Source organism: Equus przewalskii, chromosome 26 (genome assembly GCF_037783145.1).
Source record: "Equus przewalskii isolate Varuska chromosome 26, EquPr2, whole genome shotgun sequence".
Taxonomy (NCBI): Eukaryota; Metazoa; Chordata; class Mammalia; order Perissodactyla; family Equidae; genus Equus; species Equus przewalskii.
Genome location: NC_091856.1, coordinates 19386053 through 19401875, shown reverse-complemented (window position 1 = coordinate 19401875; position 15823 = coordinate 19386053). Strand labels below are relative to the sequence as shown.

At 43.5% G+C, this 15823-nt stretch overlaps 1 long non-coding RNA gene across 1 annotated transcript in view; it reads right to left on the bottom strand.

Annotated features, from left to right (window-relative positions):
- Window positions 1–12001: 12001 nt before the first annotated feature.
- Window positions 12002–15823, bottom strand: part of LOC103561594 (uncharacterized) — a 32621-nt gene continuing 28799 nt past the window's right edge. Inside the window, exon 3 of the long non-coding RNA XR_547482.2 lies at window positions 12002–12493. This is a non-coding gene — a long non-coding RNA (uncharacterized lncRNA). The remainder of the gene's footprint in view (window positions 12494–15823) is intronic.

Here is a 15823-nt window from a genome sequence, read left to right as displayed (position 1 = left end):
TGGGGCTTTGGGGAGGGGGCAAAAAAAAGAGGAAGATTGGCAACAGATGTTAGCTCACGGCCAATCTTCCTCACCAAAAAGTATACCTTTCAAAAAAAAGCTATTCTAAAATTTCTAAAATAAAGGTTTATTTTTGTAAAAAGACTCAATGCATAGGGGCTGGCCCCGTGGCCAAGTGGTTAAGTTCGTGCGTTCTGCTGCACGCAGCCCAGTGTTTCGTTGGTTCGAATCCTAGGCACGGACATGGCACTGCTCGTCAAACCACGCTGAGGCAGCGTCCCACGTGCCACAACTAGAAGAACCCACAATGAAGAATATACAACTATGTACCGGGGGGCTTTGGGGAGAAAAAGGAAAAAAAATAAAATCTTTAAAAAAAAAAACAACTCGATGCAGAATCATAACTTTTTTCTATAATATGTCTTTCCTTTCTCCCAACTCCATAATGAACATTGTCCTAGTTCTCTTTTCTCCATTTTTCTTTTCCTTTCCTTGCTTTAAAAAGCATAGTGCTCAAGCCACTCCTTCAAGTGATCACATAAATGGCCTGTAACAGGAGGCTGAGAACAGCTGAATCTACATAGCAGATTGATTGGATTAATGCTCCAATTCTACATGTGTTCCTATATCGTGCCCTTTGTCATGTGCTTCTTAGTTTATTTCTCCACCCCTTGAATCTGGGCTGGCCTAGTGACATGCTAACTCTAGGTTTGGCTTACCAGCACTAGCACTTGCCTAATGAGAAGTTAACAAACAGGATGCAATCAGAGTCTTGAAAAAGATCTTGAGCATTTCAACTTCTGCCATTGCCATGTGAGCTGACCTGAGCTAGCCTGCTGGAGGATGTAAGTCATGTGGAGCAGAGCAGAGCAGAGGCACCCAGCCTAGATCAACCAATAGTCGGCCCACTCTCAGACATGTGAGTGAGCTCATCCCAGATCAGCAGAGTTACCCAACTGACTCATAGCTGACTGCAAATGCATGAGCACGCCCAGCGAAGATCAAGTCTACCCCAGATCATCTGAATCCCACTGACTTCTGAGCTAGATAAATATTTCGTGGTTGGTTGCTATACACTTTTGCGGCTGTAGATGACTGATACACCCAACTAACACACAAGCGTTGGTCCATCTCAACTGGGGAGAGATTCCTTGGTAGAGAAGAGAGATGAGAGGGAAAATTCTAGGAGCTTCTTCCTCCAGAAGAAAAGAGCACTAGGACCCCATGACCTGGGCTTTAGTTACCAACTCCAGCTTCATCTTTGACCATTTCCAGCATTTATCTTTACACTCGGTAATACCAAACTCCCTAAATTTCCCTACCAGTATGAGGAATCACTCTTACATAGTGATTAAGCTTGTCAGGCTCTGGTGTCAGACTGTCTGGGTTCAACTCACCACCATCTAGTTGGTTGTGTAAGCCTGGGTGAGTCACCTGATCAGCTCCTTCATGTGTGAAATGATGACAATAATAGCGTATATCTCATAGGGTTGTGAGGTTCAAATGAGTGTGTAGGTGTAAATTGCCTAGAACAGTGCCTGGTCCATACAGCATGTACTCAGTTAATGTGAGCTAGTAGTAATAGTAACAGCAGTAGTATTCTCAGACTAAGTCACCTTCCCAGAATGTTCTGTCCACTCTTCTTTACCTGGATAATTTCTAAGACTCTGGTTATCTCCTCCAAGAAGCCTTTCTTGGTCCTAGCACAACCCATCTTTGTACCCCTCCTTTGAACTCATAGAACCCAGTGCTTTTCCCTTCCCCTAGAGCTCGGGACATGATTTTGAAATGATATCTTTATGTTAATTGCCTTCCCTTCTAGGGTGTAAGTTTTTGAGGACAGACTCTATACCTTGTTGTTCTCTAAGTAACCCGAATATCAGATTCAGAGCTACAGGCACTATGCCTAAGATCTAAGATGAGATTGTCTAGAACCTCCATCATTCAACCTGGGGAAAGCTTGGGGACTTCTCCAAGCTTTCGGACAATTCCCAGGGAACTGATATTTTCATGAACGCTCTGAGTCCCAGCTTCTCTCAACTGAAACAGTTCACTTTATGCCCCGTCCTGCTTTCTAATGTGAACTTTCTCTCTTCCTTAAAAGTTGACGCAGATCTGGAATTTGACTCACTTCCTTATTTGCAGTACGTGAGCTCACAGAACCTTGATATGTACAGAAGACTTTACAAGAGGTTTATGGAGATTGTGAGTGAAGATGGGGTTATATTACAACAGCCCAAGCGGGTTACAATTCTATGGTGGACGACCCTGGTCTTCAAAAACTTCCTCAGCTGCTGCTTCCCTACCGACACCAGCCCTTACGCCTCTCTTCTCTTCTCACCCTTCTGTACCCAAACTCCTGCTGACTTCTTATACAGAGTCCTTTAACTCCTTCTTTTCCCTTCTTTCTAACCAGGGCCCTTGGGGAGGGCTCACTCACAACCCCAAGTCACACTTATTAAATGAAGTAACCTCCCTAGGATCAATTCTGGGGCAAGTTTCTAATTCTCCTTTTATGCTACTGCCCAGCACAGCACCCAGCTCATGGTAGGGACTCATAAATATCAATTTAAGTCAAATTTTCAGGAGATGTCTAGACAGACTTGGCTTCAGAAGAGACTCAGAGAAGAAACAGAAGACAATAAAGCCCAAACCATAGACTGAGAGTTTGCTCATGATTCTTATAAACCTTAGTCTTATTAAACTTTTCATCATCAGAAAGGAAGAAATCGAATTCACACCAAGCTGTAGGCAATGTAGGGCAGTAGTTAAAAGCAATCTTTGAAGTGCAGAGGACCTGGGACCAAATTCTGGCTCTGTAACTAACCAGCACTATCACCAAGTTATTTAGCTTCTCTGAGCCCCAGCCTCCTTTGCCGCAAAATGCAAAGAGCAGTACACAGGGCATGGCCTTGTTGGAAAGAGTAAATGAGATGTATGCAAAATGTCTCACATAGTCCCAGCCCATAGTAAGCTCTATATCAATAGTATCTCTCATCTAACGAGGAGATTGGGGTCTTCATACGTAGGAATCCCAGGAAAGAAAGAAACCCTAAGAGATATAGAATAGAGAGCCCTTAGATGTCCATTAGGCATCATCCGTTAACTTCTCTCCTCCACATCCAGACTGGTGCAGTTATGCACCTCCTAGGGAGAAATGAGAAAATGGTCCTCAAATCATTTCCTAGTTCAGTGGCTCCAACGAGGCTCCCAGTTGAGAAAGGCTGGAAGAGAGGGAGGCAGTTCTAAGGAGCTGGATTTCCAAATACAAGGTGTGAGACGGAGGGTTTCTTGTATGGTTGAGGTCTAGGAGGAGAAGAATGATCTGGAACTTTAAAAAGTTGAAGACCCCTGTGATCTCCTCACCTAACTCTCTCCTATCATTTCTCTTCTCTCAGAAAGCCAAGCAGGGTCCCAACAGGAATGGATTCAGATTCTTGGAGGACCCACCATGTAGACTTTTTAACCTCAATTCCAGTTATGTTTATACCTCACAGACCATTGCTGTCCGGATTTTAAAAGGCACACATTATACAACTTTTAACTTATGCCAATAGACAAACCACACTTCCTAGAGAGCTCAATGAATGCCATATATGCCCAAATACAAGGCAACCCCATAGGGATTGCCCCATTTTCCCCAACAAAATACCAGTAGGAGAGAGAGCAGTAGAGATATCAGTATCTCTACCAGTAGTAGAGATACCCAGTAGGGAGAGACTCCATTTTCCCTGACAAAATACCAATAAAACAAGATTTGTGGGGCTGGTCCCTTGGCCTAGTGGTTACACTGGGCATGCTCCACTTCGGCAGCCTGGGTTCTGTTCCTAGGCACGGACCTATACCACTCATCAGAAGCCATGCTGGGGCAGCTCACATACAAAATAGAGGAAGATTGGCACAGATGATAGCTCAGAGTGAATCTTCCTCAGCAAAAAAAAAAAAAAAAATTAGTCAAGCTGAATATAAAACCTTTTAGGGATCCACAAGAAATAGTCATATTTCTATTCATGATATTTAATATAGCAATTAAGTTATATAAACACATCTAAAAGAATCTGGTAAAATTTTATTAATGTGGAAATACTGCTTTTTCCCATGCTCATGTATATTGTAATAAGACTTTATTCCAAGTCTTCATTTACATCTTCAACATCAGTGTCTTCAGCATCACTAGAGCCATTTGAGTTGTCCAGCTTAGTTTCCCAGAGTGTATCACCTATACTTCTGCTTAAGGGCTATTAGTTAATCCACAAAACATACTCACAGCCCAAACATAATCCCAAGCAACAAGTACCCATTTTCAGAACATTGGAAGAGTTTGTTTTCCTTTGTCTTCTGGTGCGTCTTGTGATATTCAAAGCACAGCCACTTAATTCTGCTGTTTCATGAAGCCATCTGTTACACTTCTACTCATCCTTCACATTTGGGAAGGCAGAACCCAAGAAAAATTATTGAATCTGCATTTGATCCCTTTGCCTCATTTTAAATGACTACATCAGCTTACTTCTGTAAACATCTCAAACTTGCAACACTTGAGATCAGCTCAGGCTAATTGTCTTCCTCCAACACTATGTTGATGATGGAACAAAATACGTTGTGAAATCATCCTGTAATCTGAGACGCTCCACAAGGACTTGAGTATGAAGAAACTCTCTTTTCTCAGGGGTAATCAGGGAGAGAGGGGCGTGAAGATCTTGCCTCATATTTGGAGATACAGCATAACACTGTTTATAATGTCTGTTTCACCCTATGAATAGCACAAATGTGATATACTCTTGGTGTTACGAGTTCTGAGCTGTTAAACCCTTATATTTAAAATAGCACATATAAATTCTATATTTTTTTAGCTTTTGCTTAAACTTTAAGGCCCTCAACATGTAAATAAAGTCTGCCTACATCAGCCCCTCTCTGCTCGTACAAAGATCTCCATCCTTCTTATCTTGCCTTTTTTGCTTTCTCATTCACCCCTCAGAAATTCATTCATTCACTCAAGGAACACTTTGCAAGTCCCTTCAATCATCAAGTGTTTCATTAGCTCATGAACATCAAAAGACAGGCTGACCTCATATTGCCACCAGTCAAGGGCATTGAATGCCAATTCATTTCATAATATTTGTCATTTTCCTTAAACTTGTTCTAATTTAAGTAGAGTTGAGTAGTTACTCTTGCTCTATAAAAAGTGCTTAAGTCGGGCTCCTTTATCAGTTTTCCCAACTTCTTAGATAGCTCTCAGCATGACCCAAATTGGAAAGGCTGGAATGAACCCCAGATTGGAAGGGAAATCAGGATCCTGGCCTGGCCAGAGCAGCAAGTTCATGCTGAAAAATAGTGCGAGAGAAACTGACCTGGTATTTGGACATTATCTTTTATGCAATGGGGAGCCACTGAATAGTTTTTCATTGATAACAGATGTTTAAAAAAAATCAACAGGCCATTTAGCATGGTAGTTGAAAACATAGTCTTTTGAATTAGAGAAAATCTACACTCAAATCTGTTTGCCATTTAATAACTACGAGATCTTGGACATCTCATTCCCCATAAGCTTCTGTTATTTAAGTAAACATAATAATAAACACTTGAAAGATTTGTTGAGTGGGTTTTAACAGACACTGAATATAAAATGCTTAGCATGGAACCTGGCATATAATAGGTGATTAATAAATGGTGTTTGTCAAGTCATATTACAAAGCCACGTTTGGGGAAAATTAATCTACTTGAGGTGGGTATACATGATGCATTAGAGGCAGGGAGATGATTATAATCTACAGGAAGGTTTAGATATGGCTTGGAATCCTACAGATTTGTGATGAAGAGTACAGATGGGACAAGGGAAAGAAGAGACTGAAGATGACCCAGATAGTCAGCCCAGCTGACTAGGGAACATTAGTGCCTTTCAGAAGGAATGTCAGGACAGAGAGAAGAAAAGCATAAACTTGCTTTTAGACACAATGAGTTCAATGAATAAACTTTCAATGAGACACAATGGTGGCAGTATAGCCAAGGCAATTTTCACTAGAAAGTTGAAAACATGAAACTCTTAGGAGGTAAGTCACTGTCAGAAAAAGACACTTTGGAAAGGCTTCTATTTAGACAAGAGTTAAGATGGTAGAAACAGAATTCTCCACCAGATGGGATAACTGAACCACGTGGACTTGACCAGACAGACTCTCGTACACACTGGTTTTATTCTAGTTTGATTTTCCTCCCTGCTCAACTCGAAACTCCAAAAGAACAGAGACTGTGGACAGGAATGCTTATCACTGTATCCCCAAAGCCAAGCTCAGTGCCAAAAATCTACTTAGAGTACGCTTTCCTCGAATGTTGGTCCTCTAATCCATCAGGCACAAGATAATCAGAGAGATCACAGCGAGTTCAGCTTTAATGCTAAGCATTTTATATTCCTTGTCTTTTAAAATCCACTCAACAACTCTTTGAGGTGTATATTATTATGTTATCATTGTGTTCACCTAAACAACAGAAGCTTATGCAAAATGAGATGTCCAAGTTCTCGTGGTTATTAAGTAAATGAACCTGCTGTCGTCTCTCTGATTATCTCATGCAGTTTAGAAGCTTTATTCCTCCCTTCCCAGGTTTTTGATTCATGTAAACTAGGAAAATGAATTACTAGTAGAAAAACTCTTTCAGAACATGGAGTTTTCCTGGGCAGCAGAATTGCTGAATGGTCAAACTGTCCCTGATGGGGAAGAGCTGAGAGCTGCTTGTGGGCAGGGATTTCAAAGGAGAGGGGGTGGAAGTAGTCAAAAGCAAAGAAAAGATCAAGAACTCTGGAGAACAGAAATACTACCAGTTCCTGTGTGTGGTTCCCACTTGGGGAAATGGCTCCGTTTGCCTGGATTACTAAAACGGGACCCTCTTGGGGAGTTCTGTGGAAGAGGATCTAGCTATGTCCCTGGTGGAAGAGAGAGGAAGGCAGCCTGAGGAGGAAAACCAGGTTGACTCAGACTACACCTGCTTTGGGAGCCTCTCCCTGCCAGGTTGGGACTCTCCATGCTCATACCTCTCCAGCGATGTGGGTGCTTTCCTCTGTTTCTCCTCTCTACTCCCAGCCTGCCATTTCCCAGTGCCAACATACCTCTCTCATCATCCCCTTGGAATGAATGCCATCTTCTAGGCATACTTTCCAAGTGGAGTCAATATTCACCACTCTTTACAAATGTCAAGAGGAGGAGAGAAGGCTGCCATGGCAAGCCCAAATCTTCAGATAAATGAAAACCAATCACATCTGATGGAGGCTGTGGTCAGAGACATTCAACGATCAAGTTTCCCAAGGGACTTTCCTCTTGGCTTCAAGGCTTTTCAAGATGTTTCTTCCACCATCATGATTGGGAGAGTAACTCCAGCTAGCCTAAGGAAATCAACATGACATAGATCAAAATGATTGCACCCCTTCTTGCACCTGCCAAAAGAGTTCTATGGTCTATTTCCCAGCCAAAATATAAGCTTCAGTAAATATCCCCATTAGGCAACCTGGGTGTGGCTGCACAAAGTATTCTAGAATGGCCTGACCTTGCCCTTAAAGAAGCAAAAAAAATCCCCAAACTATTGGCTTTGCTTCCCTTCCCCAAAAAGAAGGATGAAATAATAACGCATCAGACACCTCCGCTCTAACATCAAATCTGCCCCGTGGGGTGTGGAACAGACCCAGCTTCACGATTGGCTGGTCTACAGCGGAGGTGACTGCCAAAAATAGGGATTTAAATCACAAACCCACGCGGGAAACCACAATTTGAGGAAACTGTGTACACACCTCTCTCCCAATCCCTCTGCCAGGAAAGGGGAAACCATCTGTGAACAGAGTCCAGGGCCGCTTTTCCCTCTCTGTGGCAGTGGTGCATGTGACAATTGGTGACCAATCTTGTTTTGAAAGAGGGGAGAGAAAGGGAGTTTAACCCCAGAAGTGGAGGTTACCAGGCCTAGGCAAGGCCTGGGGATCTCAGGAGAGCACGTGTTTGTCACCCAGTTTTCTGAACATAATAACCAAGAGAATGCTCTGGGGACGTATCAGGGAGGTGCTAGATCTTTGAGTGTCTCGCCAGGTCCAACGTCGACTCCTTGCTGGTTCATAAGCTCCTTGAAGGCAGGGCTCTCAAGGATGGTCCACTGCTGGATCCCAGGCACCTAAGACAGTGCCTGGCACATAAGATGCCCTTGAAAAAATTGTTCTGATAAGTGAATAGATGCTTCAAATTTGGTTTCTATTTGGAATTAGTGATTAATTTTAACAAAAGACACCTGGCAGATTATTGATCGACAGCAACCAAAGAGCTTCTGGAGGTGAGAACAGATGTTCAAGGTGGTCCAGAGTTCCAGTGACTTCCATTTCCACCACTTTTTCAGAAAGAGCAATGATTTGGGATCAGACAGATCTGGCCTCAAAGCCTGGTCCTACTACTATCTCTCTGGGCAAATTCGAGCAAGTCATTCCACTTCCTGAACTTCAGGTTTCCATCTGTGAAAGGAGGACAGTCATCCTTACTTCGTATGGCTTTGGTGAGGATTCAGTGGAGCAGGGCATGTCAGACATCTAACGCAGTACCTGGCCCAAAGCAGGCGTTAAATGTTTTATACCACTGCTGGTGTTATCATCAGCCCCCAGCTAGAGGAAGCGAGGGCAAATAGTGAGGGACCTCCTCATGTCTATTATCTCCATTTCTCTCTAGACACCATAATCTCTTCTGCCCAAGTTCATGCTGGCAGGAAGGAAGACCAAGCTGGGCATTGAGGATTCTAGAGATCCAATTACTACCAGCTTCTATCTATCTTAGCCAGTGCTGGGCTAGTAAATTTCATAACTGGCTCTCTGAGGGAGAAAAGGGGCCTTGATTTGCAGCTCTTGCCAATTTCCATGGTGTAAACATTCTCCCTCATGGCCAATTTCAATCTGTCAATATGATGTCACAGAGTCAGGAAGAGAAGAGCAATAATACATCCCTATAAAATATCTTCACCCTTCACATACATTAAATGTAAATAACCTCGAGATTATAGAAATTGCAGTAATAGTAAAATGTAGCAAAATAATTAAGAAGTGGTGTCTTGAGTATTTCTTACCTTTGTTTTCATGATAATTGATTTGCTTATAAGTTTACATAATTTTCAATAATGGCTGTGTTTCACAACCAGCTTGCAAAATTCTTGAAAATTTAACGAATGAGCCAGTGTGGGCACACTGCTGATTCTAGCCTTCTCTGCCCACAGTATTGGTGTCATAAGAATGGAGTTTGGGTGGATGCAGTGGGCCTGGACATGAAAAGACTCTAGTGGTTAGAATAAGACTTCCCCAGAAGTCAAGGCAACTTTCAGGGAGACAAATTCTCTTTTGACCTTCTCTTAAAATCCCTCCAGGAGAAAGTAGCCATCCCTTGGGATCCTCAAATGAGGAGATCACTTGGTTCCCTATGTCCAGGAAAGATCCAGTGCAAGTCAGCACACTGGAATACCAGAGACTTAATCTGTAAAGTTGGAGTGATGGAGCAATGTTTGGAGAAAAGAGCGTGGGCCATCAGCTGCCTCTGTCACCACGTGGCTCTGTGGCTTTGGGCAAGTGATGTCATCTCCCTTAGCCTCATTTTCATCATCTTCAGAATGGGGACAGCACCTACCTCTAAGTGTGGTTGCAGGGTTGATGACAACATGTGTTCCAACTGGCTTTGTGAACTGCGAGGCATCGTAAAAACGTAAGGCATTGCTTCTATGTGAGGAATGAGACAGACACCTGGAGTGAGAAAGAACTGGGTGGAGAAGGAAGGAGGAAGAAGGTTGTCAGTTTAGATGGAGGGCGGTGGAAGAAACTTAGAAGAGGTTTGGAGTGGGAGGAGGATAAGGGAAGTGGGGGTGAGGGAGGGTAGCAAGCAGCCCATTGGATTTGTAGTCATTGCCTCAATGTTTTTCCAATCCTCTAGTCACACTCACTTGAGCAGGTTCTGCCTAATTTATTAACAGTTCCTGTTTTCATCCTAGGATAAGGGTTTTACATCATCCTTATCACCACAAATGGATTCTGGCTTTCTTAGCCTCTACCGTATGCCCTTGCTGCCCCATCTGGACACCACATCATGGATGGAACCATCTCAACTGCACCATAGGCATTAGAATTATCTGACTTCCAGAGCTCTATTTTCACCAAAATCCTTCCTGAGCTCAACCATGTTTCTGTCTCTAACTGGCATGGAGTGTGAAATACTGCTAGGCCTCAGAAGAGAAAAAATGAAATCAATTTCAATCAAGGCCACAGCTTGCTTTTGTAAAGCCTTCATTAATCAGGCATTTTCCTGAGAGGATTCTTAAGACAGTCTCTTTCAAAGGCACTTCTTTCTCTGGCCAAGGTGGGGTAGAAATGGGACTGATGGGAAGTGAACATCTTCTCATTACAGGAGGGACCAAGAGGAGACTGGGCAATCTCTTAGTGAGCGTGTTGTAGAGGCGTCGAGAGCATCCAACACGTTGGCTTCTCAGGGTTCTTTCAACCTTGAGACTCTCTTACAATCCTTCAAATAAACCCAGTCTCAGATCCCGTTCTTCAATTTCACAGCAGAGTTTCTTCACCCTTTAGCAGGGCTGTTATGGTAACTTGGAACACTCCTTCCCTCGCAAATATACCCGGCAGTAAGATTATAGATAGTCTACAAAATGGAATTCCTTACGAGGTCACTCGTTTCCCATGGTATCTCCAAATCTCAACCACAGTTACGCTCCATTTTAGTCTTTGAGGCCATCAGAGAAATTGGGTTCAGAACTAGTTAACTTCATTTAACTTTATAGATGGGGAATCTGAGGCTCTGATGATCTCATCTCTTCATCTTTTTTTTTATCTTCCCCCGTATCCTGTCTCCCTGGCCTTTGCTTTAATCATCTCTCAACTGGAAAGGTGCCACAGGCTTCCACTGGTGGCCCTGCCACCGTCCTCCTGCACCTCCAGCTCATCCTTCGCACAGAGCTGGGAAGATTGTTCTGAAATGCAAATGTGACCATGTTGGTCCTCTGCCTACAATTTTTCCTTGACTTATTACTGTCCAAAGGTACAAAAGTCCCAATGAGCCTCTTCTACTGGATCTTTTGATCTGTGCCCTCCCTTCTTCCCTGCTTTCTTTTCCATATAGCCAGTGCTAGAGCTATGCCAAATCACAGTTCATTGCTCAAAGACACCATGCTGCCTCATACCTCCGTTCTTTGTGAAAGTTATTCTCTCCTTCAGGAACAGTGGGACCTGACCCACCATAGCTCCTATTCTACCTAGTAAAGGTGGCTTCTCTTAACGCCCATCTCAAACACCACCTCCTCTTTAATACCTTCCCAGAGCCACTCAAGCCAATTCAAGCCCCGCTTCCTTTTGCATTCCCACAGAATCTTGTACACCCCTCTATCTCAGCAGTCATCATTCTCAGTGGCATCTTCATTTTACCTGCCTGCTTCTCCCACACCTCTGAGGGCTGAGACTGAGTTATACTCATCTCCATCCCCCAGAAGGCCAAAAACAATGCCTGGTTCTTCTAGAAATGACTTGTCCAAGGTCACACAACTAAAAGAGGTCAAGCACGAACTAGCTCCTGATAAACTCACTTTTTCGCTTGCTTTCTCTCAACAGTTTTTGTCTTCCCTCATTTTCCTTCATACTCTTTTGTGGACACAAATCTGACCTGAACAACCCTAATTTTCACTTTAGGTTTTACTGATAGGCTTTTCCAAGTGCTGCTCTCTCTGTGTCTCCACCTACCTCAATCGTTCCTGAACACTGCTCAGAGCATCATTTATCAGGTGGGCATACGACACCAGCCCCAGTAAAAAGTTCTGGAAAACACCTCAGTCTTTGCCACTTGCACATATTTGATCTGGGTACAATCCACCAGTCTAACCACCTGGCAATGTCTTTGGAATCCACCCTGGTGCACAGCTGGTCCACTATGGTCCCAGAACAAGCCTATCTGGATATTTTCCCATACAGAGACTTCAAAGAAAGAAAAATGATGAAAGCACAATATTTTTCCCAAAATACTTTATATCCATTACTGAGTTCAATCTTCTTCACATCCACTCATCTCACCCACTTCATTTTACAGACCAACCAGCAATCCAAAGAGGGTAGGGTGCTTGCCCAAGGTTGCACAGTTGGTTATAAGTAAGACTACAGATATCTTCAGGGTCTTCCAGCACCAGTCCTTAAGGTTCTTTCCCCTTCTCTAAGAACAGTGGCTTCATTCTTTCTTTCTTTGTTTTTCTTTCTTTCCTTCTTTTTCTTTCTTTCTTTCTTTCTTTCTTTCTTTGTTTTTCTTTTTCTTTATTTCTTTCTTTTCCTTCTTTCCTTCTTTCTTTCTTTCTGCTCCTACTGTGCACAGGGCACACTATTTTAGGTACTGGGGACACAGTGACAGCAAAACAAAGTCCATGCCCTCTTAAAGCTTACATTCTAGTCCTTGTCTGATTTTTTTATGGACCCATCTGAATCACAGGAAACATTTGTTTGTCAAAGAGGCTGCAAACAAAAGGAAACACAATGAGTTTAGAATGAGAAAACCAAAAGAGATTTGACTCCATTGTTTTGGGGCTGCACAATGTACCTTGATGCTCTGTAAGGCAAGACTCTGGTTGCCAAGGAGAATGCCTCCAAGGAAGACATAACTAGCTGGTTTAAAACAAGTTTTTGGGGGAAAAAGGTAGAATCGGGTTGTAGAACTCCACGTATTAAAAGTCAAGGCACACAATGTAAGAATAACCAAGACTCTTTTTCCTCCCAAATCACACAGCTTGACTTAGGAATGCACTGGGTCTCAGCCCCAAAGAACCCAAACACGAATGGATTACTACACAGGTGCTTATTTTGCTTGAATGTTTTAGTCCCTTTCATCCTCTGGTTGGCTCAGCTCCTGCCAATCACAGGCTGGATTAAGTTCTGACTGGCCACGCCAAGTCAGTGTTTGTCAACCAAGAGCTATGGTTGTACCAGGTTATAGATAATCTTACATATCAGGTAATCTAAAACACCTGCTGCTGAGTCCCGTGTGAAACTGGGCAGTCTTTCCCCTTTCCTGAGCCTCAGTTTCTCTTTCCAAGACTAGATGGGCATTGATCTATGTGAGCTCCATGGACTCTGATTAGTTAAATGTTCCTGTACCCCATATTCATTTATCCAGTAGACATTTGTTGAACCCTGGCTATCACCTGTCACTGTGCCAAGAGATGGGGACACAGCTGTGCCTGAGACAGACCTGACCCCAACCTTCACAAGCTGATTCTTGTGTATTTCTCTTTGGAACACAACAGAGGCCTCTGTCTCCCATAGGTTGCTCATTCTGCTTCTCAGTGCAACAGCTATTAGTAGTCACCTTTGTACAAGGCATGGCCCTGGTGTACCAGGAATTCACAGTTGAGTCTGTTATGAGGCCTTTCTTCAAGGAGCTCAGAGGAGTAGAACATATGTGCATACCCAGTTCATCACATAAAGTGTCAAGTGGCTGGAAGAGATACAGTGAAAATGCCATGGGAGATCAGATCAGAGAAAAGCAACTTATGGTTCCACTATGATGTAGCAAGCACCTGCTTCGATTGAACACAGCAGTGCTAAGTGCTTTTATAGATATGGCCTCCTTGGATCTTCACAGCAACCACATTGCTGTCCCCAGTTTACCCATAAGGAAACTGAGGCCCAGAGAGGTTCAGTAAAACTTGCCCAAGACCAGAGAGCAATAAGTGCTAGGATTCACACCCAGCTCTGTCTGCCTCCATAGCCCCTACTTTATGCCATATGAAGTTTCCTGTTTCACCAGGCATTTATTAGGGTCCACAGTTTTTGGCTCCATGTTGAGCTCTTACAGATAAAGAATGAAGAAAAAACTGACTTCCAGTCTCATCACTTGGGTCTGAAAAAATGTGACTGACCCCACCCAACTTTTTCACACTTGCAGGCATGGCAGTGTAGAGAAGAAATTTGAATCAGGTGAAGACAGGCATGTGCCGAGTAGAGGAAGAGGGATGTGATGGGGGCAGGGGGAGCAGGAAGCTGTGATGCACAGAAGTGTTACTGAAAGTTCCGTCTCTGATCCTGATGCGAATCAAAATAACAAGAACAGAGTCTTGGGTGAAAAAGGAAAGGCTTTACTTTGCCAGGCAGAGAGAGCAAAGCAAGGGTCAGTGCCCCAAAATTTGTTTGCTCCCCGTTAATAAACAGGTAGGGGCTTTTATTTGGGCTTTTAGGTAGGGGAGGGGGTGCCATGGCTTTCTTGGTCAGCATTTTCCCATGGGCTTGTGTCTGCGGCTGCTTCCAGTGGAGGAGACAAAGGATTTCTCAGAGGAGTGTCCTTGGTTCTTTATCTCCATGGTGGAAGGTAGACTCTGACGACAGGAAGCCGAGGAGCTAGGTTAGGGAAGCTTCAGTTCCTTGCTATTCTCTGGACATTAGTTTCTCTGTGAAAGGACTTCAAGATCCTGTGACTAGCCACAACTTTAGTGGGAGCCCAGCGTGACGTCCTCTGGACTTGAACAATTTGTAACTTCTATTTAGCTCTATAGCTCAGGGACTCAGAGGTTAAAGAAACAAACATTTACATATAAGTGTAACCAAAAGACCCAGGGACCTGGGAATGTGTGCATTTAGTTTGAACCCATATGTGCTGGGTTCACTGTAGGGGAACCAATATCAGGGCTGATATTAACCAAGGGCCGGTAACAGAAGAGGGGCTCCAGGGGGAAAGAGTGTATGGTGAAATGAGGCTGGCTGGGTGCTTTGGGTGCCCCATGAACAACTTTAATTAGATCTCACTGCAATTTGGCTAAAGATTAGTCTGAAGTCCCCGAGGCCATACTGGGCAGGATGGAAGAGTGATGGATATGAGTCTGAATCAGAAGTTCACCCAGGATAAGCAGGAATTGACTCCAGCACGCTCAAGTCTTAATAGAATTTAAATGATCCTCAAGACATCAACTGCCTGAACAGGAAGAGATCTACTTACTAAGATGAAAATTCATTTTATTTTAGTCACAAAAGGTGAAAACCCTGCCAAGAGGATGACTTGGGGCATCTGAGATTTTCTGAAGCGACTTGTGGCTTTAGGTAGTTAGAGGGGGAGAATGGTCGAGGGGGCAAGAGCCGTGCTTTGGAGTCAGCCAAGCATGAATGGAATGAAATCCATTGACTCTGCCATGTCCTCACTGTTGCAACTCCGCAGTTTCCTTCATCTCTCTGTGCCTCAATTTCTTCAGTGGGAATAGGGAGGAAAGACTACTGACCTTTCTCACATCATTTCGGAAAAATTAAGCGAAATTACCTATGTAAACTCACTTAGCAGTTTGCTCACACCAAGTTAGCACTTAATAAAAACATATTGGCCAATGGTTTCTGCCAAATTTGATCAAAAATAGCAACCCATATATCCAGGGAATTCAGTGAACCCCAAGTAATATAATTACTAAGAAAATTACTGGGCACATCATATATAAATTGCCAAAAACAAAAGATTTTAAAAAGAGTCTTGCAAGCACCTGGAGGGGAAAAAAGACACATTACATGCAAAGATAGAGATTGTCAATGATAAGACAGCAAGAGCAGCATTTCTGGGTCCTTTGGCACTCCCAGTGTGGCAATGCAGGACGCAGGGGCCCCCAGAGCTCACAGACACCAGTGGGCAAAATCTAGGCTTCCTTATAGAAGACATGGACTGGGCACTGCAGGCCTCATGGCTCTGTAGGGTCCTTCCTCAGCCCCAGGACAATGCTGTCCAAGACACAGAGCCCACACCCCACACTTCTTTCCTGGAGGAAAATAGGAGGAGGTCCTCCATACCCAAGTTCAGACACCAAGGTAGAGATC